General features: G+C 32.7%; 1 pseudogene; it reads left to right on the top strand.

Moving 5' to 3' along the window:
* The first annotated feature begins 670 nt into the window (after nt 1-670).
* On the top strand, nt 671-27,596 carry LOC141519220 (heat shock cognate 71 kDa protein pseudogene; annotated as a pseudogene).

A 27,596-nucleotide genomic window follows, 5' to 3' on the forward strand; every position in this document is an offset into this window, starting at 1 on the left:
AAATAGCAGGGAAGGGAAGGGTATAGGGAGGGTGGTACAGATTCCCCTTCCTCTTCCTCACTATGGTCTCCCTCTTGCTCTTGTCCTCCCTCATCGAGTTTAGGGGCTTTATCTTTATCCTTCACTTGGGTAGTCTCCCCTGACTGTCTTGGGTTATTCTCAGTCATACTAGCTATGGCAGGGTCCTCTGAATCAGTGTCTTTAGAGTCACTGTCACCCGAGTCATGGACAGTGTCTTGTAATACTGTGGGAGGGGAAGGATCTTGTCCGGAAAGGCAGGAGTGTACAGCTGTTACTATGGGATAGAAGCAAAGGGGGGCTTGAAGTCCCCAAAGGCTTCCCTCCTCCGGGCCAGTGCAAGAACATGGCTCCAAATGTGAGGTTCCATGACATGTGAGGCCTCTACCCAGGGAGCTATTGTCTTTACTAGGGATAAGGTAACTATGCATTCTTTAAGGGAGCATTTTATTCTTCAAGATTTGAGAAGTGATTGAACCACCTGGGCAGAGGCTGTACAGGACCCAGAAGGATAGTTGCCCATCTTTGACTATCTCGCTTTCTTTTTAGGAAACAGTATGAGATAGAAAACAAGAGGAAGGAAAAAAGACAGGAAAGTTAAAGTATGATAAGAAGGGTGTAAGGAGGCTGGGGAAGAGCGGTTGCATTACTCATGGTTTGGGAGGAAACCAGCCAGAGATTGCCTGCAATTTCAGACTGGTTCCCAGGTTTCAGCACCATTTGTTGTCAGCTGGGGCTCTTCCCTCTGAGGACTGTTGGGGACTGCAGAAGAAACACAACTTACACAGGCGATCAGGGGGCAAGTCCAATTTATTTCTGCATATGTAAGCTTATATACTATATTCTATATGCGGAAGCAGGGTATGGGAGGATCTCCTGAGGCCTATATCAGATTGTCCTGAGCCTCTTGCATTGCCTTTGTTGACTGTCTCTATGCGGAAATTTGTCAAGCGAGGGACAGGTGAAATAGGGAAGTAGATGGGTAGATATGGGGGGGGGTAGATATGGGGACGCCTCCCCAGTTTCCTTGTGGCCAAGGATTTGAGGCGACCAAGGTTTGCCTTGGCTTATATCCTGGAGTTTGCTCTATGGGACTTTATCTCATGTCCTGCAAGGCCAGTAGGTATGTTGTGGGGCGGCCTTCTACATGTGAGGTGTTCATTTTATACTTTGTATGAAGAAGGGGTAACTGGAGGGGCAGGTATTCCTTTAATGACAAATCTAAATCCATTCTGATGTTAGAACCTAGAGGGTCATGAAGTTGCATTGAAAGTTAACAAATTATTGTGGAAAACCACAATAATAAGTATGCAACAAATAATATATTAGTTTTGTAGGAAAAATAAGTATGTCTCTAGTGACAGTGTTTCATTTCCAAAAGTTAGGTTTCATAAAGTTATAGTTCACTCCTTAGCAATCTGTGAGAGATCAGAAGCTTTCTCTCATCATGCCACACAGCTGATGATTTTAGACACCACCCACCCTGACTGCCTCCTTCAACATCATTTTGAGAAGTTCATAGTTACCAAAACCCCTGAATGTGAATTTGGCCAAATGAATTTAATTAAACTCTCCCTGGTGAATAGAAGAACATCTTTGCAAGCATCAAGTCTCATTCATATGAGTTCGAATCATGAGCACCACATGTGCAATAAATGCTGCTGCTAAGAGACACATCCTATAATAATAACTAGTCTGGTAAATGACACCTACAATCAATATCTTCCCACCTAGATTCCCTTCATCATAACTGTACTCAGAAAAGAATATTTAAATTAAAACCACAAGACCTCTTGTTGAATTATTAACTATAAGAGCTGTACAAAAGAAGCATTTTCCATTTGGAGCACTTTCTTTCTGGAGCAACTCAATTCAAACTACATTACTGATCACTCACCTGTTCTTCTGAGCTGTAAATTTGTTCCTTTGTGTGTCTTCATTATGTGAGGTGTCATTAGTATGAACTCTCTCTATTTGTGAAAATCCCAAACCCACTACACTTTCAGTAGATCCTCATGAGCTATGACTAAAAGAATCCTTCCCCTGGTGTACAATTTTCTCATTATGATTCCCTTTAAACTTAATTTTTGTGTTCCTTATAAAACAAACATGTGCCATTTCTGAAACTATAATGAAAATCTTCCAAATTGGTATTATTCCTAAACTTGCCTTGTATTTTCATAGATTTAAGAATATGGTGACATCTCTCATGTGAAGTCACACAATAACATCAAGTTTCCTTACTTGAAGCTATATATCTTACATACCTTTTATTTAATGAATGTTTTGTATTAAATACTCTCATGTTTAGGAATATTTCTATTTACTGATTATTTTTATTTTTTAAAATTTGGCAAAGTTATCATTGCAACTTTGTTAGGTCAAGAAAACTTTAGAGATTCATTTCAAATGGTCATATATCTAAAAAGTTTAAGGTAGTAGGGAATTTGATCAATCTACTAATTTTAATGAGTGAGAAAAACAGAGAACCAGAGATTACCAGGAATTACCAGGAATGTCAATTTATGCTTATGATATTTGTTAAGCCCCCTAACATATATTATTCCCTGGAAATTATTCCAAGATATTAAAAAGACATAAGCATGGACATCTAGTATATAATTCATGGAATCATTCCATCCTCTAGAAGTGAAATGAATGAATATCTCTTGATCACTTCATCAGTATACTGAGACCATTCTTTGACAGGTGGAAATCAAAGTGATGATAACTCCATAACAATAAATGCATTATGATTATGTTAGGAAAAGAAAGGGAAAAGCTAAATTGAAAGGTTTGTTTGGAAGGGGAAGTTGAAGTTTTGAATGCTTATCAATAGTTGCAAGTTGGAAGGGTAGCACTTCAGTAAGAGTCCAATCTGTTGCTCTATGTTCCATTCCAAAATTGAAAGATATTTGTGCCATCTTTTTCCACATGAAAAAAATTAATGACTTCTGGTGTAGTTTTTAATCCTACTATTATGTCCTGTTTTGAATGGACCCATCTGATTTCATATAATATAATGAGTATGTTTACAGTGAAATCGGGAATCTCTTTAAAATTAAAAAGTGTTGGATCTGGAGTTAGAAAGCATGCTTTGATCAGAATTTTCAAAAAGAGTAACATCAAAACAATTATAGTTGATTCAGTCAACCACCATGAGCACCTTGCCATTGCTATTGATACTGCTTCTTTTCAAAAAACAAAATCTTCTAGAGATTATTACAAACTAGCTGACACAGGAAGATGCTTCACATATGCCCAGTCATCTGCCCTGCTCTTATAGGCATGTAACAACCTCTTTCTCCCTGCCCACCCTGCCTCTCCATAACTTGTTCTAGAAGCAGTAATTTAAAAAATACCTATATTTCTTTTTTGAAATTCACAATTAACTCTCTTCTGACTTCCACCATATCTCCCCTGAACAAAGCTGGTGTGTCCCTCCCCTCCCCTCCCCTCCCCTCCCCTCCCCTCCTCTCTCCTCTCCTCTCCTCTGTCATGAAATGAACTCAGTATAACTGAATTCAAATATTATCTCAGAGGATTCATAGTCATATGGCCCTGGTCTAGTTACTTAAACTCTATTTGTCTTAGTTTTCTCATCTGTAAAATTAAGGTAATAATAGCACCTACATTCTAGAATTGTTGAAAAACTCAAATGACATAATAATTGTGAAAAGCTTAGCACAATGCTTGGCAAGAAGAAGCACTGTGTAAGTGCTGGCTATTAGTAGGAATAGGAATGTCTGCATCAGATTTGAATTCAGATCTTTCTTTTTTTAACATAATAAGAATTTTTTTTAAAAAAAATTAAAGGTAATAGTCTTTGGTCTTTGTTCAAACTCCACAATTCTTTCTATGGATATAGATGGTATTCTACATCACAGATATCCCCAAATTGTGCCTGATTGTTGCACTGATGGAATGAGCAAGTTCATTAAGGTTGAACATCACCCCCATGTTGCTATTAGGGTGTACAATGTTTTTCTGGTTCTGCTCAACTCGCTCAGTAGCAGTTCATGCAAATCCTTCCAGGCTTCCCTGAAATCCAGATCTTTCTGATTCTAGACATAGAATTCCATCTCCTGTGGTACCTAACCAAAGAAGCCCCACATTCTTGTTCTTCTTATTTCATTCCTACTCTCCTTCTAGTTAGTCAATGACCAGAGTTGGTAACCTCAGTATCACTTTCAATTCTTTCTTCTCCCTCAAACCCTAGGTCCAATCAGTTGTATAGCCTTTCTAGGCTATATCTGAAATATCTCTCCTATCTGCCCCCATCTTACTGTAACACTATAGTTTGAGCCCAGACTGAAATAGCTGTCCCCTTAAACTTTTTTTCTTCTTTACTTTCTTATTACTGTTTAGAACAACACCATGCTTCTGTACCCAAGTTCTAAACCTGTGTTTCATCCTTCAGTTCTCTTTCTCAATGCCCTCCATAGCCAATGCATTGACACATTTTGTCAGTTTTTACTATTATATCATGTATAGTATATGCCTATTTCTTTTATCTGACATTGTAACCACTATTTTCTTTGGCTTTTAAAGTCATTTATGAACTAGTCCCTTCTTACTTTTCTAGGCTTCATAATCTGTGATCTGGTGACACTTGTCTCCTTGCTGTTCATCATACAGGATACTCCATCTGACCATTTTCACTGATTGTTCCCCATGGACTTTACCTCTTCTCCTTGATCTTACATTTCATTAAAGGTCCAGTTAAATCCTCACCTTTTGCAAGGTTTCAATCCTCCCTAATTGTATTGCTGTACCACTGAGATTACATGCAATTTATTCTGTATAGATCCCGTTGTACATGATTGTTTGCATATAGTTGTCCTCATTAGACGGAGAGCCCCTTGAGAGTAAGAATTGATTTTTTTTGTCTTACTACCCCCAGAGTATAGCACAGTGTCTAGGACAGAGACAAAGCTTAATAATTCCTGACTTCATAATTTGTTTACTTCAGAAATCAGCTCAAATTCCTTTTCTACAGGGAGCTTTCCTAAAACCCACAATGTATGTGTGTGTATGTGTATAACTGTATATACATATATATATATATATATATATATATCTGTGTGTATGCCTACTATATATATATGTGTGTGTGTGTGTTTGTGTGTATGTGAAAACACGTTAATTTTTTGTGAGAATATATATTATTATGTTAACATATCTTATTCTACCTAATAATACATAATAAATTATGTAATACATATTAATATAATACTTATAAATACATAAAATCTTATATATGATATAATTTTATAAATATATGTAGTTTTATTTCAGCTGTATCATATGACTACAAATTGCCCATCAATAGTAAAAGAGAACATTTTATGTTTGATCCAGTTAACAGAGAGACACTGAAGTTTATTGAAGGCATGTTGGTATGAATACCTGAAAGCCTGCGTGAGAGAGAGAGAGAGAGAGAGAGAGACAGAGAGACAGAGAGACAGAGAGACAGAGAGACAGAGAGACAGAGAGACAGAGAGAGACAGAGACAGAGACAGAGAGACAGAGAGACAGAGAGAAAGAGGATAGAAAAAGGAAGGGAAGGCAGGGAGGGTGGGGGGAGGGAGGTAGAGTGGGAGAGAGGGAGATAGAAGAAGGAAAAATAGAAAAGAAGAATAAAGGAGGAGGAGGAGGAGGAGGAGGAGGAAGAGGGAAAGGAGAGAGAGAGAAAAATTGTCTAAATTTTGCATTGGAAAGAACTATTTGACAGGGTAGAATGCAGGGAAACAAAACAAGGAGACCAGCATGCTGTTGCAAGATTGTCCAGCTATGAGGTGGTATTACATATGTGTATATGTACACATTTATACGTGTGTGAATAGTTTGTCTAGTTTACTAAATATAGCAAACTAGCTAACTGACTTGTTTAATTGATTAAATATCTAAGTCTATATCCTGTCTTTTAATTTCACCCAAAAGCAGAACCTTAATTATTGGAAAGAATGCATGAAAATTATAATTCTATATGAAAGGTCATTTATATGTAAGTATAATTTTAAGAGGCATATGAATTTATTAATTTTTTCTGTTTGCTATGAGTTGTTATAAATGCAAAGATTGTTCAAATTGATCTGAAATAGATTTTTTTCCCTTCTCAGACTTGAGTATTACTGTGTCATATTGTCTCTCCCTTGGTAATTTTTAAACTTCACTGTTATTAAAAATATAATTATTTTAATGCATACCCCTCCCCCAGACTCTGATATTCTTTTTCAAGGTAAGAAATTATATAAAAATGAAAAGTGGCACAAGGCTCAGCTTCAGTCCCATAAAATTTTCTTTTCTCTATCACCAGCTTCATAATTCTATTGATAACTTCAGTTTCAGAAAATATATTTAATGGATTCATCATCTTGTAGGGAATTTAGAACTCATCTAGCTCAACTTTCATTTTCTAGACCCAGACACTAAGATGGAGAAGATTAAATGAATTGTCAATGATTCCTCACTTGATGCCAGTACGACTACACTCATACTTAACATCCCAGTGGTATTTTCATTACAGTAATATGATCTCAATATGATAGTTATTCTTACTAAAACTAAAAATTATATTAATACATAAGTACAGGAATGATGCAATTTAAGTAACTTATGGCAAGGGAATTCCTTCTACCATTGAGCATATAGACCCTCTTGACCTAAAGAGATAAAAGCTAGGAATTTACCTGAGACATTCAAAAAGCAGTGACTCACTCTAGGTTACATACATAGACAGTATCATAAGTAGATTTTGAAACTAGGTCATTCTGAATACAAACTCTCAAACTGTAGCCTTTATACCATGCTATTCGTTTATTTTCAAAGGGATTTATGAACTTTGTGGATCAAAAGGACATATTGAATTGATATATGTAAACTTAATTTTATTTATGTCAATTAGTATAGGAATACTTGACTATGTCTTCTATAACCTAGCCACATCTGGTTAATAGATCTGGTTAGAGCTGGTGCTCTATCCACTGTGCCACCTATCTGCCCCTACAATATACTTTTACATATCTATACATACTGATTCTTAATGGTAGCCATCTCTAGAGTGGGGGGGGATAAAATTACATAATAACTTTATTTTATATATATGTATATTTATATTTATACTTAAAAGGAAATGTAAATTGTATGTAATAGAATTGTAGATGCATGTGGCAAAAAAGGTTAAGTATTATGGGGGTGGAGATGGTAGAATGGCAAAAGTCAGATTTGGGATCAAATTCTGCCTCAGATCTTATTATCTTGTCCCCTGGAAGAGTAATTAAATATCTTTCTACCTCAGTTTATGCATTTGTAAAGTGAGAATAAGAGTAACATGTATTTATCAGGGTTATTACAATGATCAAAAGAGATAGCAAATGTAAAATGCTCCATAAGTCTTATAGTACTATATAAAGTAACTGTTAAATGTTAGTTGTCTAGTCATAGAGTTACAACTTAAATTTTAGTACATTTGCTTCACAGAAAAGATGGCACAGATGTTAAAGCTGGAATTTTTCCTGCTACTCTAAGCGATGACTGAACACAACAAACATTGGGAGAAAAGTTTCTATACAGGAGAAGAGTTCATGGAATAAATGGAAAATGTGTAACAGTGTCTGGGTAATGGAGATCAACTGTTGTGGGTGAAAATGAGAGCCACTATATTCACATAGTTATTTTTACACACTCAAGCACTAGGATATTGGGAAAGGATATGAGTCCATACTGAGTTTTGGTTATGTGGCATTTTTCGAACAATGGAGAGAATGTTTATGTTTTGATACAAAAAGAAAAAGAAAAAAAAGAAAATCTTATTAAAGGTTCAGATGGGGGTGAGAAATGCATCTCCTACTCTGTGGCTCTTCTAACCATGGGTGATGATATACTGCTGTTTGAACTAATAAACTTTGACTTACTCATCACTTTGGTCCTCTACACATCTGGCAAAATATCAGTTTGGAAGCCTGAATGAAAATTTCTACCTTTCATTTTAATGAGAAAGAGCATTTTTTAGTATAATACCTAGTTTATAGGATCAAACATTTAAAGTTTATGAGGACTTAGAAGTTACCTGCTCAAGCCCTTCTCATTTTACAGGTGACAAAACTGAGGTTCAAAGAAGAAAAATTAACATACAAACTGTCACACAAGAAAATGTCAGACCCAGGTTTAAACCTAGGTTCTCTAAGTATGATTCTTGTTTTTTCACTGCACTACTTAAAAACATAGTGATAGTGATCTTTCCTGATTAAATTCTTCCTGATTAATGCTTACTTATGCAAGTGGTTAAATACACTCCCTCCCCAGTTATGAACATATACTCAAATTCTTTTGACTGAATTTATCAATCAAAACAAAGCTATATGTTTATTTCATTAAACCTTTTTTAAGCATACATTTTTCCAGTAGCCTCTCAAATTTCAAAAATAAAATATTGTGGATATAAAAGCACTGATTTAGGCTTGGCTGTCATATAACACAGATTCTATTCTTGATATTGCAACTGATATGCTAAATGAAGGGGGAGAAGCAACTAGTTAATATCTATGAGCATCAGGTTCTTCATCTATGAAATGAGAGTTTAGTTGCATAACAGTTCCTTCCTAAGTGAACATTTTATGATTATGTGTTGTATTCAGAAATTGTCCTATTTGTAGGTGCAGGAACAGAATATGACTCCATATTATTGATATTATTTCACAAAATTCAGAAAGAGTAAAGGAGGAAACTAATTCCAATAGAAATAATAATTGAATAAAAAATTCCATAATTCATACCAAACTTCTCATGCACTTATAATTTATCATTCCTATGAATGTTCTTTTTAGGAATTAGAAATCTCTATCTGGTCCCATTTAAGTCTGGCTTAATTTAATTAACCCAATTCTTCATTATGCTTTATGTCCGAAATTGACTGAGTTCTCTTTAACTGAGAAACCCAGTGTAAAAAGTAATCACTTCATTATAACACTGCTGTGCATATTGTAATCTAAAAACTGTTACATTCCTTGTTTGATTTTTGATGTTTGGGTGTGTATGGTTGTGTGTGATTGTGTGTGTGTGTGTGTTAGATTAAGGTAAAGTATAAGGAAATGATTCCCTATGAGTAAACTTCCTTCAAAAAATTCATTTCCTTAATACTAAATGTGTGTGTGTGTGTGTGTGTGTGTGAAATAAAGGGATAGATACACAATAAATACATGCAACTAAGATAGCTTTATTTTCTATGGAAACAAAGTATCTTTGCAGTACAAACAAATGTAAAAATAATCATAGTATTCCAAAATATACTCAACTTTAATTTGTTTCAATCTAATACTTTTATTAACAAGATACTGCTATTTTCTTTCTGTGCTTTGAAAGTAGACCATATGAATTAATAACCAATTCAGATTTATAATGAATAAACTTGTCACATTGATTTGTTCTACAATTTTATTTAGTGGTGTTTCTTTTAAATAGACTTTTGCATAATACACAATCTTAAAAGTTTCCATTAAGTAACAATGAAGTCTCTTTATTCTTGTCAACTCAAAATCATTCATGCTCCATTTTAAACAAGCAGCATAAATTGAGAAATTACTTTAGAGCAATATTTGATAGTTTAACTACTAGTATGCTTCTGGAAAAATAAGAAAAATTGCACCAGAAATAAATTCTCTCATAAAATTATAGTTACACAATGCTGATTTACATGCATGTCATTGCAACTATTTGGGGAAAATGTGTGAGAAGGAGGTATAGTATAAATTATTTCAACTAAAGAAGTATCTTAGTTTAATTTTTTTCTATTATTAATAACAAATAGTTTCCAGAATTTATGTGTCAACATCTCATACAAAGTAGAACAGGAAAAATAGACTTGAGTAAACGTAAGAAGAGTTAACAAATGTTGATATTTACTTAAAAATACTGAAATAAGAAATATATTGATTGATGTGATTGAGAGCCTGAGAGAGGCAGAGAGAGACACAGAGAGATAGATATAGGAACAGAGAGAGACAGAGAGTGAAAAGAAAAAGAGAGGAAGAAGAAAGAAGAGCAAGAAGAAGAAGAACAACATGGAAAGAAGGAAAAGAGGTGGAGGAGGAGGGAGAAGGTAAGGAAGGGGAGGAGGAGGATTCCTGAAATAATAGGTCAGTAAATTTGATTTCACATCTTGAAAAAATCATAGAATATATTATATATAATATATAATATAAATTTATATGCTTTTCTAATTGATCACTAACCATTCCTTTAATAATATATCCTTGTATTTTGACAAGATATGAAATCAAGTTTACCTATCTACAATATATGAAATCCTTTAAGCAGTCTACAGAAACCTCAAGATGAGTCTAACTGAATGACATCTTCCCAAGAACTCTGTTTTTGAGTTTTGTTCCCAAAATCTTACTGAAATAAACACTATGAGAAGATCAGTTTTCTCCTAGTATGAAATCAGGAAAATTAGAAAATAGAAATTTGGTTTGGTGATTCTTCCTTGTTACTGTGCATGTGTTTAATTTGAAGGACTTGAAAAAGAGTTTTTTCAAGCCTTATTCTGAACTAAACAGAATATAAGTAATTAATATATGGAGGGGAATCTTATAAACAAGATACAACTATAGTGAAAAAGTAGTGTTTTCTTTTGCATATATAGATACATATATAAATCCATATATATATATATATATATGGATTTATATATGTATCCCGGCATTTGTTTAAATTTTCTCAAGTCTCATAAACATCCTAATTGTCCTAGGCAAACCACCCTTTAAATACGAAAACCTGAGCAAGTTACTTTCATCTTTGCAATCTCAATTCCTATATCAAGCAATGTGGATGGACTAGAGTAAATCTTAGATCTTTTTCAGTTCAAAATGTTTTGATTGTCTACTAAAAAGAAAAAATCACCATAAAATTAAAATAATTCATAACATTTTAATTTAATGCAATGGCATGGTAAAAAGAAGTTTGTGACTTCATAAAAATACTATTCACATATCAAATATAATTATGCTTATAAAGTTAGGTTACCTATTATACTTTAAATATATTCTGAAGAGCATACTGTGTGTTCAATAAATATGAGTACAGCATTTCAAATAACTAATTCTTTTTTTGGTATATGGGTATTTATATACTTGTCTATGACAAGTGCCTTACACTTATTTGCACTATTAAATGGTAGCAATTATTGTGTCATTCTTCACTTGTCATTTCGTTAATCAGGTATCTATGAATTGAAAAATACAATTGATTAATTTGAACTAAGAATGAGCTAAAAGAATGAGCATTATTACAAAAAATTCTTCAATTTCCTATTATTTAAGCTAAAATAGACAATGTTTACCTTATTTTTTAAAAAAAATGATAACCTTTTCCAGGTTTCCTTTTAGTTTCTTTGCCTCATAGTAAAATTTAAAAAAAAATAGTGTAGCATCATATGGTTTCATTGCTAAGAAGTCTTAAACTGGACATCATATCCTATAGGACTAAGTGGCATCATTGGCATATTGTCTTTCTATTTTAACATACCTGATGTCAGGAAGATCAATTATTAATACATTGTAATATAGCAATTACCTATAATCAGAGCTTCACGTGGCTTGAGCACCAAGGAGAACCAAGAATGAGTCAGTCTGTAATTTGATATAAGAGATTTAGGTGAAAATTATAATTCAATTGTTGCTCATGTATCTAAGGACAGTGCTGTAAATTAAATGCAATAAATAGATTTTGAGATGTAAAATCAATATTCCTAATTAATATTTTTATAAAATCAACTTTTTGCAATGAACCCATTGAGCTATTAACTATATTTAAAGTAACTAAACATCTCCTTCTGTCTAGAAGGTTGCCCATCATCTCCATACTTCATACATAACTGTTGGCTACAGATTTCCACAGAGAAATCTAAAATTATCACCATTATTTCATCTTCCTCATGTTATATAGGTGCTTTTCCCCCTCAAAGCAAATAATCAGTTTAGTTCCAGTTTACACATATAGCTAGAAATTTCTATAAATAAACTTTAACTACTAGCCATCTTCAAAAATACAATTTATTACTTTCAGAATTCTTAAAAAAATAGAACATTTTAGGTAACTTTAAATTTCTAATATATGTGCTATTGATTCTAATGCAATACAATAGTAAAAAAAACAACCAGGCATTTGAGTCAATTAACAACATGAGTTATTATGCATGAAGCCACAGATTTATCCCAGAAGGGGGTCATAATTTGTTATATTTCCCTTACCACCCCTTCAAAGCAATCACATATTAATTCCAGGCTTTAACATTACAATATTCAAATAGCTTACATGTTCACAAGAGAACCAAACACTGTTAATGTAATTTCTTTGAAGTTGCAAAAGAATATCACATAACTGATAAATACATATACACATATATTTCCTTCCATAAATATGTGATAAGAAACAAAGAATTATAAACTGTCTTCTTTTACCAACAAAAGACCTTGTACGATTGTTGACAGTTATTATTATTGACTTGACATTAGAACATATCATATTACAAAATTTAGTACAATACTTTTCTTTCCCCCAAAATATCATTAAATATATTATATTTCCCAAATTCCTTGACTTACAATTTATTCCAATTATATTTTCCTTCTTAATAACACACAGAAATTCTCAAGGTGATATAGAACTTTCAAAGGTGACTAAATTACTCTCATTTAGCTTTCAGATAGTTTCTTTTTATTTTAAACACAAGCTGGTAAGTTTTTTTTCTATCAAAGGACTACCTACCCTCTTTTCAAAGCCTCTTGAGGGAAGGAAGTCTACCTTTACTAAACTAAACTAAAAGTCTCAATTAACCTAAGTTGAATACAGCCTTCCATCAATAATAGGTTAAAAAACTAGGTCACAGCTGAAATCATTTCACAAACTTTGCCACTCACAAACTTTCAAATGGTATTACTTAAAATTAAAACTTTATAACAATTAAATTCAAAACCCAAACTAAAAGGAATAACATTTCACACATGTAAATGTAACCATTTCAGATTTGTGTTAAACACACACACACACACACACACACACAAACACATACATAGATGCAGGCCCAAACACACAGAAACAACTCTTTTGTATAAAAGTTTCAATTTTATCAAAGTGATATTGAAACCCTGACTAGTACCAAATTCCAGAATATAGAAATGTTTTACCACCTCTCCAGGCCAGTAGAGAGATATGAAAATGTTCCATTGAAGTTTAAATACATACATACATACATACATACACACATAAACACACACACACACACATATATATGTGTATATATATATATATATATATATATATATGTATGTATGTATTAATGTACCAATTAAGACCAGTCAAAAATTTCAGAATCAATCAGAATTTGTTGAGGAACCTCATATATACATTAAGATTTTGAAGTAGCCAACCAATAGTTTAAACTGAATTACAGAGATATTAGTAATTATCTCAGGCTTAATTAAAAGATGAAATCTGAATTTCCTAGTCCCATAAGAAGTTATCTCTCCCCTCCCCCCCACGTTTTCCTTAATACATGTAGCCTAAGGAAAACATGGTCTCTGCAAGTTTTGGAGGAATCTTACCCTTCCTTCAGTGAAGCATACCATTCCATCTGAGACATAGGTTTGAGTTTTGAAGTTCTAAAAAGGAAGATTTTCCTTTTCCATCCCCCTTCCCTCTGCAGAGGGTAGGGGCAGCAGGGAATGAGATAAAGCATATCAAAGAGAAAGAGAGTTCCATCCAAAGATAATTTCCAGGAGCTCAGGTGTTTTGCTTTTGTCAAATCTACTTCCTTCCAAGGACCAAACACACAGCTGGGGAGGGGGATACCAAATTTTCCCCATGTTTTAATTCTCCATCAATTTATGGATAGGTAAATGTGTCAATTGGACATACACCAAACATCCTTCCTTAAGAACCCCCACTCCACAGTGGAGTGAAAACCAAACATACCTCATAACTGCCGCACCTGTCAGTCTGAAAACAACACAGGCAGGCCCACATGAGGACTACTGTGAAACACCACATGGGATCATCTTAGTTGACTCCCACAAAACTCAACCTCTTTCCATTTTACAGAAAAGGACAAACACAGAAGAAGAAGAGTTAGAGTTCCAATATTTTTCTAAAAATCTAGGATCTAGAAAAAAAGGATAATCTATGGAATTCAATCCAATTTCCCAGGTCTCTATATTTGAGATTTAAGTGAGTTGGGCCAGAGTTCCTTAAAGTCTCACTACATAATTAAATCAAAGAATTCTCTCTGTGTTTGTGTCTATATGTCTATTATGTCCCTGTGTGTTTGTGTGTTTGTGTGTTTATATGTGTCTATGTGTCTATATGTCCCTGTGTGTTTGTGTGTATATGTATGTTTATGTGTGTGTGTGTGTGTAATTCATATCTGAAACAGTCCTTACTGTTACCTGAGTTAAATGTTATTGTTTTTATTTGGGGTTATTTGGATTTAATTGTTTTTTTTTAAAAAGGCTAATTTAAAATTAAGTAATTAATTATGGAGTTATGATTTGAGCCTGCCTACTTACAAATGAATTTTACCTCATTTTGACCTCAATTATAAATTACAAAGGCAATATTTTCCTTTAAAATCAGATTCAAATTAGAAAAATAGATAAACTTAGCAGGACCTCAAGATGAACTCCTCCAGTCTCTCACTGTCTGGGAAAAATTGAGCACCATCATTTACATTTGAAAGTGTGTAAATTTCAAGCTTTCTGATGAATGACTTTGTGAAACTCACCTGTGAACTGCGTTTTTGTTAGCCTGATATTGATTGATAGCTGCATTCAACCTACCAACCTACCAAAAAAATTTAGCACTTTTCCCAAGAGTTTCAGCTTACTGTTTTATGTATCTTGGGAAAAGTGCTAAAGTTTTTTTGGTACCTTCTGGAAGACTTTGGATAGGAAAGGTCTATTCCTTGTGTTTTAAAAAAAACCTGCTAAATTGGAGAAAAATTTAGTGACCTTTGAGTTCAAAGCTATTTAGAATTCTGTAACAAATTTGGGAATTCACATGTGTTACTAAGAAGAAAAAATATAATTGGGATTAATTGTATGTGAAGAAATTTGGAATTCCATCTATGATATTGAATAATATATAATTATGTTATCAGGAATATTTACTGATTTCTTTTGGGAAAGAAAATGCTGTACAAAATTGTATGATTCGTTTTGATGTTAAAGTAATATTGATAATACATTATCAAAAATTTCACAAGATCCATTATTTGAGAATAAGAAAATGTATTGTCTAATCTTATATTCTTTACATTAGAATTAACACTTCTGAACCATAATTCCTGATGAGAAATTAGTTTCTTCACTTTATTTTAAAGATTTCATTTATTTTGTTTTACAATTTTCCCCCTGATCTTACTTCCTTCCCTGCTTCCCCCACAGAAAGCAATTTCTCAGTCTTTACATTGTTTCCATGGTATACATTGATCCAAATTGAATGTATTAAAGAGAAATCATATCCTTAAGGAAGAAACACAAAGTATAAGAGATAGCAAGATCAGACAATAAGATATCATGCTTTTTTTTTCTAAATTAAAGGTAATAGTCCTTGGTTTTTGTTGAAACTCCACATTTCTTTCTCTGGATACAGATGGTATTCTCCATTACAGACAGCCCCAAATTATTACTGATTGTTGCACTGATGGAATGAGCGATCATTGCCCCCATGGTGCTGTTAGGATGTATAGTGTTTCTCTTTTTTTGGTTCTGCTTATGTCACTTGGCATTAGTTCATTCAAATCTGTCCTGGCTTCCCTGAATCTCCTTCCCTCCTGGTTTCTAATAGAACATAGTGTTCTGTGACATACATATACCACAGTTTGCTAAGCCATTTTCCAATTGAAGGACATTTACTTGACATTTACTCTATTTGCCAAGGCAGACTCAGAAACTTTTTGAAAATAATTATATAACACTTCTTACACAAGTTAAATCAGATTTAAATAACTGGGCAAACATCAACTGCTCATGGATAGTTCAAGCTAATATAATAAAAATGACAATTCTACCAAAACAAAACTACCTGTTTCTTGCCCTACCAATCAAAATTCCAAAAAAAAAAATTTAATGAGTTAGAAAAAGTTGTAAGTAAATTCATATGGAGAAATAAAAAGTAAAGTATTTCTAGGGATTTAATGAAAAATAGTGCAAAAGAAGGTGATTTAACCTACCTGATCTAAAATTATATTATAAAGCATCAGTCATCAAAACTGTCTGGTATTGGCTAAGAAATAGAGTGGTGTACCAGTGGAATAGACTAGGTGCAATAGCAGGCAACAATCATAATAATCTGCTGTTTGATAAACCTAAAGAGTCCAGCTATTGGGATAAAAAAAAAAAAAACCTCTCTCTTCAATAAAAACTGCTGGGAAAATTGGAAGTTAGTATGGAAGAAATTTAGATTAGACCAATACCTCACACCCTTTACCAAGATAAGATCCAAATGGATACAGGATTTAGATATAAAAATAATAATACTATAAGCAAACTAGAAGATCAAGGAGTAGTTTACCTGTAAGATCTATGGAAAGGGAAGCAATTTATGATGAAGGAAGAGATGGAGAACATCACTAAAAAACAAACTAGATGATTTCTATTACATTAAATTAAAAAGATTTTGCACAGACAAACCAACTGTAACCACGATCCAAACAAATGCAGTAAACTGGGAAACAATCTTTACAAGTAATGTTTCTGACAAAGGACTCATTTCTAAAATATACAGAGAACTGAGTCATTTTTTTAAAAAAAATAAGCAATTCCCCAATTGACAAATGGTCAAAGGATATGCAAAGGCAATTTACAGATGAGAAGATCAAAACAATGCATAGCCATATCTAAAATTGCTACAAATCATTACTTACTAGAGAAATGCAAATTAAAGCTTCTCTGAGGTACCACCTCACACCTCTCAGACTGGCCAATATGACTAGAAAGGATAACAATCATTGTTGGAAGGGTTGTGGGAAATCTGGAACACTATTACACTGTTGGAGCTGTGAACTCATCCAGTCTTTCTGGAGAGAATTTTGGAACTACACTACAAGGGCAAAAAAAAAAAATGCGTATACCCTTTGATCCAGTAATACCACTACTAGGTCTATACCCTGAAGAGATGAAGAAAAAGGGTAAAAACATCACTTGTACAAAAATATTCATAGCAGCCCTGTTTGTGGTGTCAAAGAATTGGAAATCAAGTTTCTTCACTTTTAACTAAAAATTATAATATGTCGGTTTGATATGTAAGGCCAATCTATCACAGTGTTGTCATGGCCTGTGTCAATACTATCTATGGTCATTTCTGTGATGACTCCAGTGAATTCCTTATCTGATAAAAAAAATTCAAGGGAAATTTTGGATGAGGAAAGAGAAAATCCTATTTTTATTCCTAAACATTTATTCTCCAGCCTAAGTAAGATTCTTGTCAATAGGAATTTTAAGTAAATATTATAAGATTTGAGAGAATCATTTTGTAAAATCAAATTATCTGCGTGAAATCTCATTGGTTATCTAATTCAGCTTTTGTTATTCTTTGTTCTTTGTGTATAAAATGCTCCAAAATTTTGTATCAGGGTTGGCATTTGTAAGGATGTCATCCACCTATGGTTTATTGTTAAGATCAGAGGATAAAAGTCCATTTGTAAGCTAACCTTGTTATTCCAATTACAGCCTAAGAGAATAATCAGTAATATGTATCAATTGCTTAGAATCCATTGTATGAATAAGTTAATTGAGGTTTTGAAAAAATTATCATAAAAATGAATCTGTGGAAATTCTCATTTTCTTTTCTATTGGTTAATTTTATTCTAGGAGAATTTGATGTTAGCATCAACATCTTATGTTTAATTTAAGTTAGTAATTATATGTTTAATTTTGAAGAAGTCAAAAAATTGCAGATTTCTTCCCTCAAGTAAATTGCAAACAGAGGAAAAGGAAAATTTGCCCTGATTGTGGGATATTTTATGGTGATATATGTGTAGAGGGAAAAATCTGTATCAGTTATGTGATATGCTTTTAGAAACTTGTAATTATTTATCTATCAAGAACATAGAAGCTATTTGAATATAGTATTTAAGCCTGGAATTAATATCTGATTATTTTGTAAATATAATGAAAGAGAAATGTCAAAAGCAAGATTACCACTAGGATTTAAAATATTACTAAATAATAAAGAATATCATAATGGAAATTGTTTTATAAAATTTAATAACCAATTGTTAATTGACTTGAATACCTGGTTGTTCTTTCTATTGTTTTATTACATTGGAATTAATAACACATGTTGGAAATTTAAAGACACCTAAGATATTCTAATGGTTTTTAAAAATTCTGAAAGTAATAATTTGTATTTTGAATATGGCTAATAGCTAAATGGGATTAATGTAAAGCTTTTCATAAAGAAATTTCTAGTTATAGAATTATATGTTTTAAAGTAAAAGTGCCTATGTAACATGAGGAAGATATGATGTTAATATCAATATTAATAATAATAATAATAATTTGAGATTTCTCTGTGGCAGTCTCTTCACCAAAGGAGAAATTTAGTTCTTTTTTTTTAACATAGTAACTAAATGGGTTCATTGCAAAGTCTTGCTTTATAAAAAATTTCTCTTTTAAAGGAAACCAGGATTATTGTATTTGTTTCATATTCTTCTTATTGTATTTCATTTACAGTACTGTCCTTAGGTACATGAGCAACATGCGCAAGTCACCTGAAGCTCTGGTTATAGGTAACTGTCATATTACAATATATTGATAATTCATCTATCTGATATCAGGTAAACAAAAACAGGCCAGTTGAATTTAATGCTAAAGACTGAGTGAGTGACATTTGGAAAAATGATCTCAGCCTTAACTGTGGTAGGATTCTCTTAAAGGATGCACTTTCCTGGCAGACCTGGTACCTGGTTCATTGGAAAGGATTGTCTGGCACCTCTCTCTCTGTAAAGGACATGTAATACGTAAGGGAACATGTCTTCATGTCCCTCTCTGTCTTTTAATGGAAAATTGTCATAATCATGCCAGGTATACCACAATTAAGTATGAGATTGAGCCATTAGAACTTTATTTCTACATCTTTAATTGACTGACAAGGATTTAGTCTTGGCATTCTTTTATTTAACATAGGATATGACTCTTTATCATAACAATTTTCCTTAGGTGAAAGTAATGCCAGCATGACTGCTTATATCATGATAATGCCTCTTGATCTATTTTTTAATTGTTTTAAAGAATAGATCCATTTTTCATCTAGAATTTTTGTTCATTCTAAACATGGCTAAAGTTAAAATAGAAAATTTTGTTGCAATTTATTTATTGGGCATGTTCAGTTTTAAAATGTTTGTTCAGAACATTTGTTTATACTATTCTTGGAATTTTGGTTGCAACTTAATGTGCCATCCATTAATGAATCTGTCTTATATTGGAAACAATATTCTTATAAAAAGAATTCTGATACTGGCTCAGGATCATAAAGTATAATTCTTCCTCTTTGTAGGCCTTCTGATTTTTTCCCAGTTATTGGGACTCTATTAAATAACATTTTTCTGTTAAAATATCTCCCTGGTTCTGTTTGCTCAATCTTTTTTTCCCCTAAGTTTTGTTTCTCTAGGTTACCAGCTGTTCATCTCCAACACTGAGTAAATTCTATCATCAACAGATTTGGTCTGAAAAATAAATAAAATTTATTTCCAATTTTCTTTAAAAAATCTTTCCTATGCTATGGGGAATTAGGGAGGAGAGGAAAAGAAAGAGGAGGAAGGGAGTGTTAAAGAGGGAGGTGATAGTAAAAGTAAACATAAAGTAAAAGTGAAAAGTAAAAAAAGAAATGTTAAAGGGGAAAGGGAGTAAAACAGAAGCAGATAGATTGGTTAGAAAGCCAGAATAGTGCAATAGGTTGTTTGCAAAAAACAAAATTGTAGTAGAGATAAATACAGGGAACAGGTAAAAGGATTGAGCAAAATATATGATACTTCAGCAGAAGGAAAAAAAGAAATCAAGGGCAACAATCTTGATTCCAAACAAAGCAAAAGCAAAAATAGATCTCATTAAAAGGAATAAGGAATGAAAGTATATCTTCTTAAAAGATACCATAGGCAATGAAGTAATATTATTATAAAACATATATGCATCAAGTGGTATAACAACCAGATTCTTAGGGGAGTAGTTAAACAAAGAACAGGGAAACATAGGAAACAAAAGTATAACAGTAGGTGAACTCATCCTCCCTCTCTCAGAATTAGATAAATCTAACCACAAAATAAACAAGAAGGAAGTTAAGAAAGTGATTAGATTTAGAAAACTTATACATAATAGATCTCTAGAGAAAATTGAATGAGGATAGAAAAGAATATATTTTTTTCTCTGCAAAACATGGCACCTACAGAAAAAAATTGATGAAGTAATAGTGCCTAAAAACTTCACAATCAAACACAGAATAGCAGAAATACCAAATGTATCCTCTTGCAATATGTGTGGTGAAATAAAAATTATACAGAATAAGGGTTATGCAAAGATGAACTTAAATAATTGGAAACTAAATACTAAAAATGTAACAACTGAGCAGATCCATCAACAAATCATAGAAATAATCAACCATTTCATCCAAGAAAATAATAGCAATGAGTAATCATACCAAAATTTGTGGGATGCAACCAAAGAGCTATACAAAAAAATGTTATATCTCTAATTGTTTATGTGAATAAAATAGTGACAAGGCATTCAAAGAATTGGGGATGCAAGTTAAAAAACTAGACAAAAAAAGCAAACTTCAAACCCCAAATTAAATATTAAATTAGAAATTCTGAAAATCAAAGGAGAAATTAATAAAATTAAAAGTAAGAGAACTATTGTAGTCATGAATAAAACAGAGTTCATTTTATGAAAAAAACAATAAGATATCTAATACTTAGTTGATCTGATTTTTAAAAAAGATTAAAAAACAAAAACCAAATCACCAAGATCAAAAAAAGTGAAATAACCACCAATAAGGAAGAAATTAAAGTAATAATTTGGAGTTATTTTGTTCAATTGTGTGTCAAGAAATTTGTCTAGATTGACAAAGGATTAGTGAAGTGGTTAAATATTTACAAAAATACAAGCTATTCAGAATAGCAGAAGAGGAAATAAAATACTTACTTAATACCATTTCAGAAAAAGAATATTGTTGAAACCATAGATGTATTTTTTAACTGAATTCTACCAAACATTTCAGAAATAATTAATTCCAATTCTATATGATTTTTTTAAATAAGAGTTCTGCCTAATTCCTTTTATGACACCATTATGTGTTGATAACAAAAACAGAAAGAACAAAACTGACAAAGAAAATTATAGACCAATCTTTTTTCCTTTTTTGAAAATTAACAGACTTCAGTAACTTTGTTAATTGATTTTAATTTTTCAATTACATGTTATGAAAGTTATTCAAAATTCATCTGTATATACATATGCATATGTTAAAGTTACATAATTTCCTTCCTTCTTCCTTTCCCACCTACTTCCTCTCTCCAGATCCATTTATGTTCAGTTTTATTGAATGTTTTCCTAATAATAAACCATGCCTGCCTACCTAAGTTCAACCTTATAATGTAATTTTATTCTAGTAATGATATAATTTCTTTGCTAAAATATTATTAAGATTTTTGGACCAATATTCATTAGGGAGATTGGTCTATAAATTTTTTGTCTGGTTTGTTTCTTCTTGTTTTAGGTATCAGCACCATATGATGTCATAAAAGGAATTTGGAAGAACTATTATTCCATCAAAAAAGTTAATATGGTATTGGAATTAATTGGTTCTTAAATTTTTAGTAGAATTCACTTGCAAATTCATCTGTACCTGGAGAATTTTTCTTTGTGAGTTTATTGATGGTTTCAGTTTATACTTTTGCAAATATTCATTCATTTCGGTCAAGTTATCAAATTTATTGGTATAAAATTGGGCAAAATAGCTCCAAATTAATGATTTAATTTCCTGTTCTTAATAGTGAGTTAACCCTTTTCATTTTTTTATTTGTTTTTTTTTTTGCAAGGTAATGTGGTTAAGTGGCTTGCCCAAGGCCACACAGCTAGATAATTATTACTCCTGACTCCAGGGCCTGTGCTCTTATCCACTGAGCCACCTAGCTGCCCCCCTTTTCATTTTTAATACAAGTAATTTGGTATTCTTTTTTTAATCAGTTTTATTTATTAGGTCAATGGTTTTCTTGTTTTTTAATTTTATTAATCTCTCTTTTGACTTTCAGAATATCTAATTTGGTATTTATTTAGGAAGCTTTAATTTCTTTGTTTTCCAGCTTTTTTAATTGCAGACTCATAATTTATATTATATCATGATCTGAAAAGTATGCTTATATTATTTCGTTCTTTCTACATCTGATTGTAAGGTTTTTAAAAGCATTAGGATGCAATCAATGTCTTGTAGAGAAATAGATATATTCTATTCCCCATTCAGTAATCTCCAGATTCTACCATACCTAAGTTTTCTAAGCTTTTATTAACCTCCTTAAATTCCTTCAGGTTTATTTTTGTGGTTAGATTTACCTAGTTCTGAGAGAGGAAGATTGAGTTTCCCCAGTATTATAGTTTTGCTGACTATGTCTTCTCCCTTTCCCCTTATTTTGTCTTTCAGTTTACCTTCACTTATACCTTGGTCTTCATTTTTATCAGTCATTTCTTCCCTTTCCTTCCCCCCACCCAGTAGGATAAAACAGATTTTTAAATAAATTGTAAATGTATGTTATTCCCAATCTGGCTCAAATCTATTGAATATGATTTACCCTATGTTTACACTTCTACTATAATAATTCTTTTTGCCTCTTCAGCTGGTATTATTTATCTACTTATGCCTAACTGTTTCCTAGTATAGTCCTTCTTTTTATGTTTCTTTAATGTTTTAATCCTGTCTTGCACTTAAATCCCATTTGTCAAAATATACTCCTTTTATATGACCTGATAGAGTACTGTTTGTAAAGTTTGATTGACTGATTGCTTAAAAGCATTACCTCATAATCACTATGGGCCCTCCCTCTTCTTTCAATAGAAATACATTCTCAAGAGTAATGAATCATAAAATTATACTCACTTTAAACCTTGCCCTTTTTCACATAACCTACATGGGCACACAATCTTCATGAGCCAAGGCAACATACAAGCCAAATCATTTCATGAATCATTTGTACTCCCCCCTCCAAGATTATTCTTTACAATTATAGCCAAAGCATCAAGCAAAGTAAAATTTCTCCATGATCCTTTCATATTCTCTCCCTTTTTCTCTATAGTACTCCTACCATGGCCCTACAGACTTCCCCAACAAAAGTACTAGGTGCACTCTCTCTCTCACTGTCTGATACCCAATCATGGTTAAGTAAGTGTTAAGAACATAGTTAACCCCAATCTGGTTAATTAAAGTATGTTGTAAGATAAAAATCAGTTCCTAATCTCTTTAGGTCCAACACCTTAAAGTATGCTTCCACCTTCTGCCCCTCCTGACTCTAGGGGCTGGTGTTCTATCTACTATGCCACCTAGCTGCTCTTCTGCCTCTCTAATTACTCCAAATACTGGGACACCCTGAAGTTCTTTCTTAAGAACTTTAGAATTGATTGTAAGACATGGTACATGCTGGTACGGGACAGCCCAGAATAGGCTGCTCTTGTTACTGAAAGTTCTGACCTCTATGAGTAAGACAGAACTAAAGTAGCTCAAAGGAAACATGAAATACAAAAGTTTAGAGTAAATATTCCAGGTGTTCAGCTGGACTATAGTGCCCGAACTGTGGTAGAACATTCAGAGCTCATATTGGGCTGATCAGCCCCATTTAGAAATGCTATAATTTATCTCAAACATAGCAATGTCATTTTGGTCTTTCTTCATAATGAATAAGAACCAAACCTACCAATACCCTCTAGGTACAAGCTCTTCAACCCCATTCAGTCTTTTAACTATCCTAAGAGAAATACAATTCTCAAAAGAGACAAGTATTATATTCCCATGCAGGATTGTATATACTTTATTGTACTGGACTAATAGTTGGGTTTTTTTCTCCATTTCTGTTTGCTTTTCTATGCATTTCTTGAATCTTATATTAGAAGATTGAATTTTCTCTTCCATTTTGGTCTTTTTTTTTCAGGAAATTTTGGAAGTTCTCTTATTTCATTAAACAGCCATCTTTTCCCCAGACAGAATATGCTAAATATTGCAGGGTAGCAAATTCTTGGTTGTAATCTTTGTCCTCCAAAATCTCATATGCTAGACCCTCCAAGACCTTAATGTTGAAGCTGATAAGTTCTGTATAATTCTGGACATTCTTGCTTTGTATTTCAATTGTTTCTTTTTGTCTACTTGCAGTATTTTCTCTTCTATTTCAGAATTTGGCTATTAGAATCCTTGGAGTTTTACCATGGGAACTATTTTTGGAGCTGTTCTATTTTCTTTCAGTTATGATTTTGTCTTTTTTGATCTAGAGTTTTGGGATGATTTTCCCTGATACTTTCCTGAAAGACATTTTTCAAGGCTCTTTTTGGATCTAGTCTTTCTGATAGATGAATAATTAATAAATTTTCCCTTCCTGATCTATTTTCCAAGTTACTTGATTTTCCTAAAATGTTTTTTAAGCTTTCTTCAATTTTTTCAGTCTTTTATTTGATGAAATCTTGTCATTCCAGATATTCATTTGCTTCTATCTCTCCAGTTCTAATTTTTAGGGTTTTCTTTTATTGTTGTTTTGTTTTTGCTGGTGCGAGGCAATGGAGTTAAGTGACTTTCCCAAGCTAGGTAATTATTATGTATCTGAAAGCAGATTTGAACTCAGGTCCCCCTGACTCCAAGGCTGGCACTTTATCCACTGCATCATCTAGCCACCCTGGTTTTATTTTCTTTTTTTAGTTTTTTGTTTCCTTTTCCAGTTGGTTAATTTTACTTCTGCTGAGTTGCTTTCCCCTTTGAGTTTTGAATGAGTTGCATTCCTTTTCTACTTGATCAGTTTTATTTTTTGAAAACTTACTTTTTTTTCCAGGTGGTTATTTTTACTGTAAAAGGGGTTTATTTCTTTTGTCAGTTTTTCATAAGCTTCCTGCATGACTTCCATTTCTTTTATCCTTTTTCTTCTTCCTCTCTTCTTTGGTTTTTAAATTCGTTTTTAAGTTCTTCCATGAGGCTTTGGATTTGAGTTCAAATTCATAGATTCCTTTGTGACTTTCCATGTAAGTAATTTATCACTGTATTCTTGTTCTGAGATAACATTCTTTTCTTTAACTGCATGGTGGCTTTCTATGGTTAGTGCTATTTTAGTTATTTTTGTCATTTTCATTATTGATCTCTGCTCCTCTGGTATAGGGAAAATAGTCCTAAGCTTTTTATGTGGGTGTTGGAGTCTGATCCCTGGCTTATTACTGACTAAGATGTTGGTTTTGCATCCTAGGCAGAGATTTGTTTCCTTCTTTGTGTACAGGCTCTATCTATGCAGTGTTTTGTTCCCAACCTAGTACTATCTTTTGCCTCAGTGTTCAGATTTTGTCTGGGGTTGGGACATCCTGACAGGCTTGCTCTCTAAATGCCCAGACCTGTACTGCTGTCTAGCTAAAAGACTCCCACAATCTTTCCCACTTTCCTGCCTAGCTGGGGTTTACTTCCACTTTTTCCCTGAAGAGATAGACTTTCACTGAAATTCCTACAGAATTTCTGCATTTGAAAGCTTGTTTCAATATTCTTTTCGTTGGATCTGTAATTTTAATGTCTGTATAGAGGTTTCATTTAAATTGTTAAGGGAAAAGCTCTAGAAGCATGCTAGCTTCACACTGCCACCTTGACTCAGCCCCAGAAATCCTAGATCAATCTCCCTAATGAACACTGATTGAAAACATCTTAAATAAAATTTTAACAAAGAGTTTACAGCAAGTTATTACCAGAACAATACACCATGATGAGGTAGTATTTATACCAGGTAGTCAGGGATGGTTCTTTATTAGGAAAACAATCAACCTAATTGACCATATCAATTAAAAAGCTAACAGAAATCATATTATTATCTCAATAGATGCTGGGAAAAAAAAACTTTGAAAAAATACAGCATCCATTCCTACTAAAAGCAGTAGATAATATTGGAATAAATGCAATTTTCCTTAAAATAATGTACAGTATCAAGTAGAAATCCAGTCATAAGCATTTTATGAATTGGGAAGAAACCAGGAGCATTTCCAATAAGTTTGGGGAGAAACAAGGGTAACAATTATTAACATTCCTACTCAGTATTGTATTAGAAATATTGGCTATAACATTAAGAGAAAAAGAGATTGAAGGCATTTGAATTGCTATTAAGGAAACAAAATTTTTAATCTTTGTAGATAATATGGTGGTATACTTAGAAAACCCTTGAAAATCACCTTAAAAAACTTCTTGAAGCAATTCATAACATTAGTACAGTAATAACATATATAAAATAAACTCACATAAAATCATTTGCATTTCTATATATGAACAACAAAATCCAAGGGCATGAAACAGAAAGATAAATTCCATTTAAAGTAACTATAAATAAAATAAGACTTGGAAATCTACCTCCCAAGATAAGTGAAGGATATACATGAATACAATTATAAAATACATTTCACACAAATAAAATCATATATAAACAATTAGACAAAGACAATTGCCCATGGCTGAGCTGAATTAAAATAATGAAAATGACAATCCTAACAAAATTAAGTTACTTATTCAGGGCCATACCAATCAAACTACCAAAATTTTTTTTTTACAGAGCAAGAAGATATGATAATAAAGTTCATCTGGAGCAAAAAAAGGATAAGAATATCAAGGGAATTGATGAAATAAAATGCAAAGGAAGATTTCCTAGTATATCTTAAAATATATTATAAAGAGGCAGTCATAAAAATAGTTTGGTATTGGCAACAAATTGGAGTGATTGGGAACCATTGCAAAAGCCACCCTTTTTTTCCTCCTCAGTAGTTAGCTACAACCAATGATCTGGGGCAAGGACCTGTGATTGTTATTGATCTTGGCAGCACTCATGATTGTGTAGAAGGTTTCCAAAATGGGAAAGTGGAGATCATTGCTAATGACCAAGATAAAAGGACCTAAGTTATGTTGCATTCACCGACACAGAATGTTTAGTCACTGATGCTGCAAAGAATCAAGTTGCAGTGGACACCACCAATACAATTTGATGCCAAATATCTGATTGGGTGAATATTTGATGATCCAATTGTATAGTCATGTATGAAGTATGACCTTTCATGGTGGTGAATGATGTACTCAGGCATAAGGTCGAAGTGCAGTACAAAGGAGAGACCAAAAGTTTCTATGCAGAAGAAATATGTAATAATTCCTAGTTACCTTGGGAAAATTGTCACAAATGCTGTGATCACATTACCAGCTACATCAGGCAATCAAAAATGCTGGTCATCACTGGTCTTAATGAGTTCCAAATCATCAATGAACCAACTATTGCTTCTATTGCTTCTAGATAGAACCAAAAGGTTGATGCCAAGGATGTTGACCTTTGA

Source organism: Macrotis lagotis, chromosome 3, assembly GCF_037893015.1.
Source record: "Macrotis lagotis isolate mMagLag1 chromosome 3, bilby.v1.9.chrom.fasta, whole genome shotgun sequence".
NCBI classification, from domain to species: domain Eukaryota; kingdom Metazoa; phylum Chordata; class Mammalia; order Peramelemorphia; family Peramelidae; genus Macrotis; species Macrotis lagotis.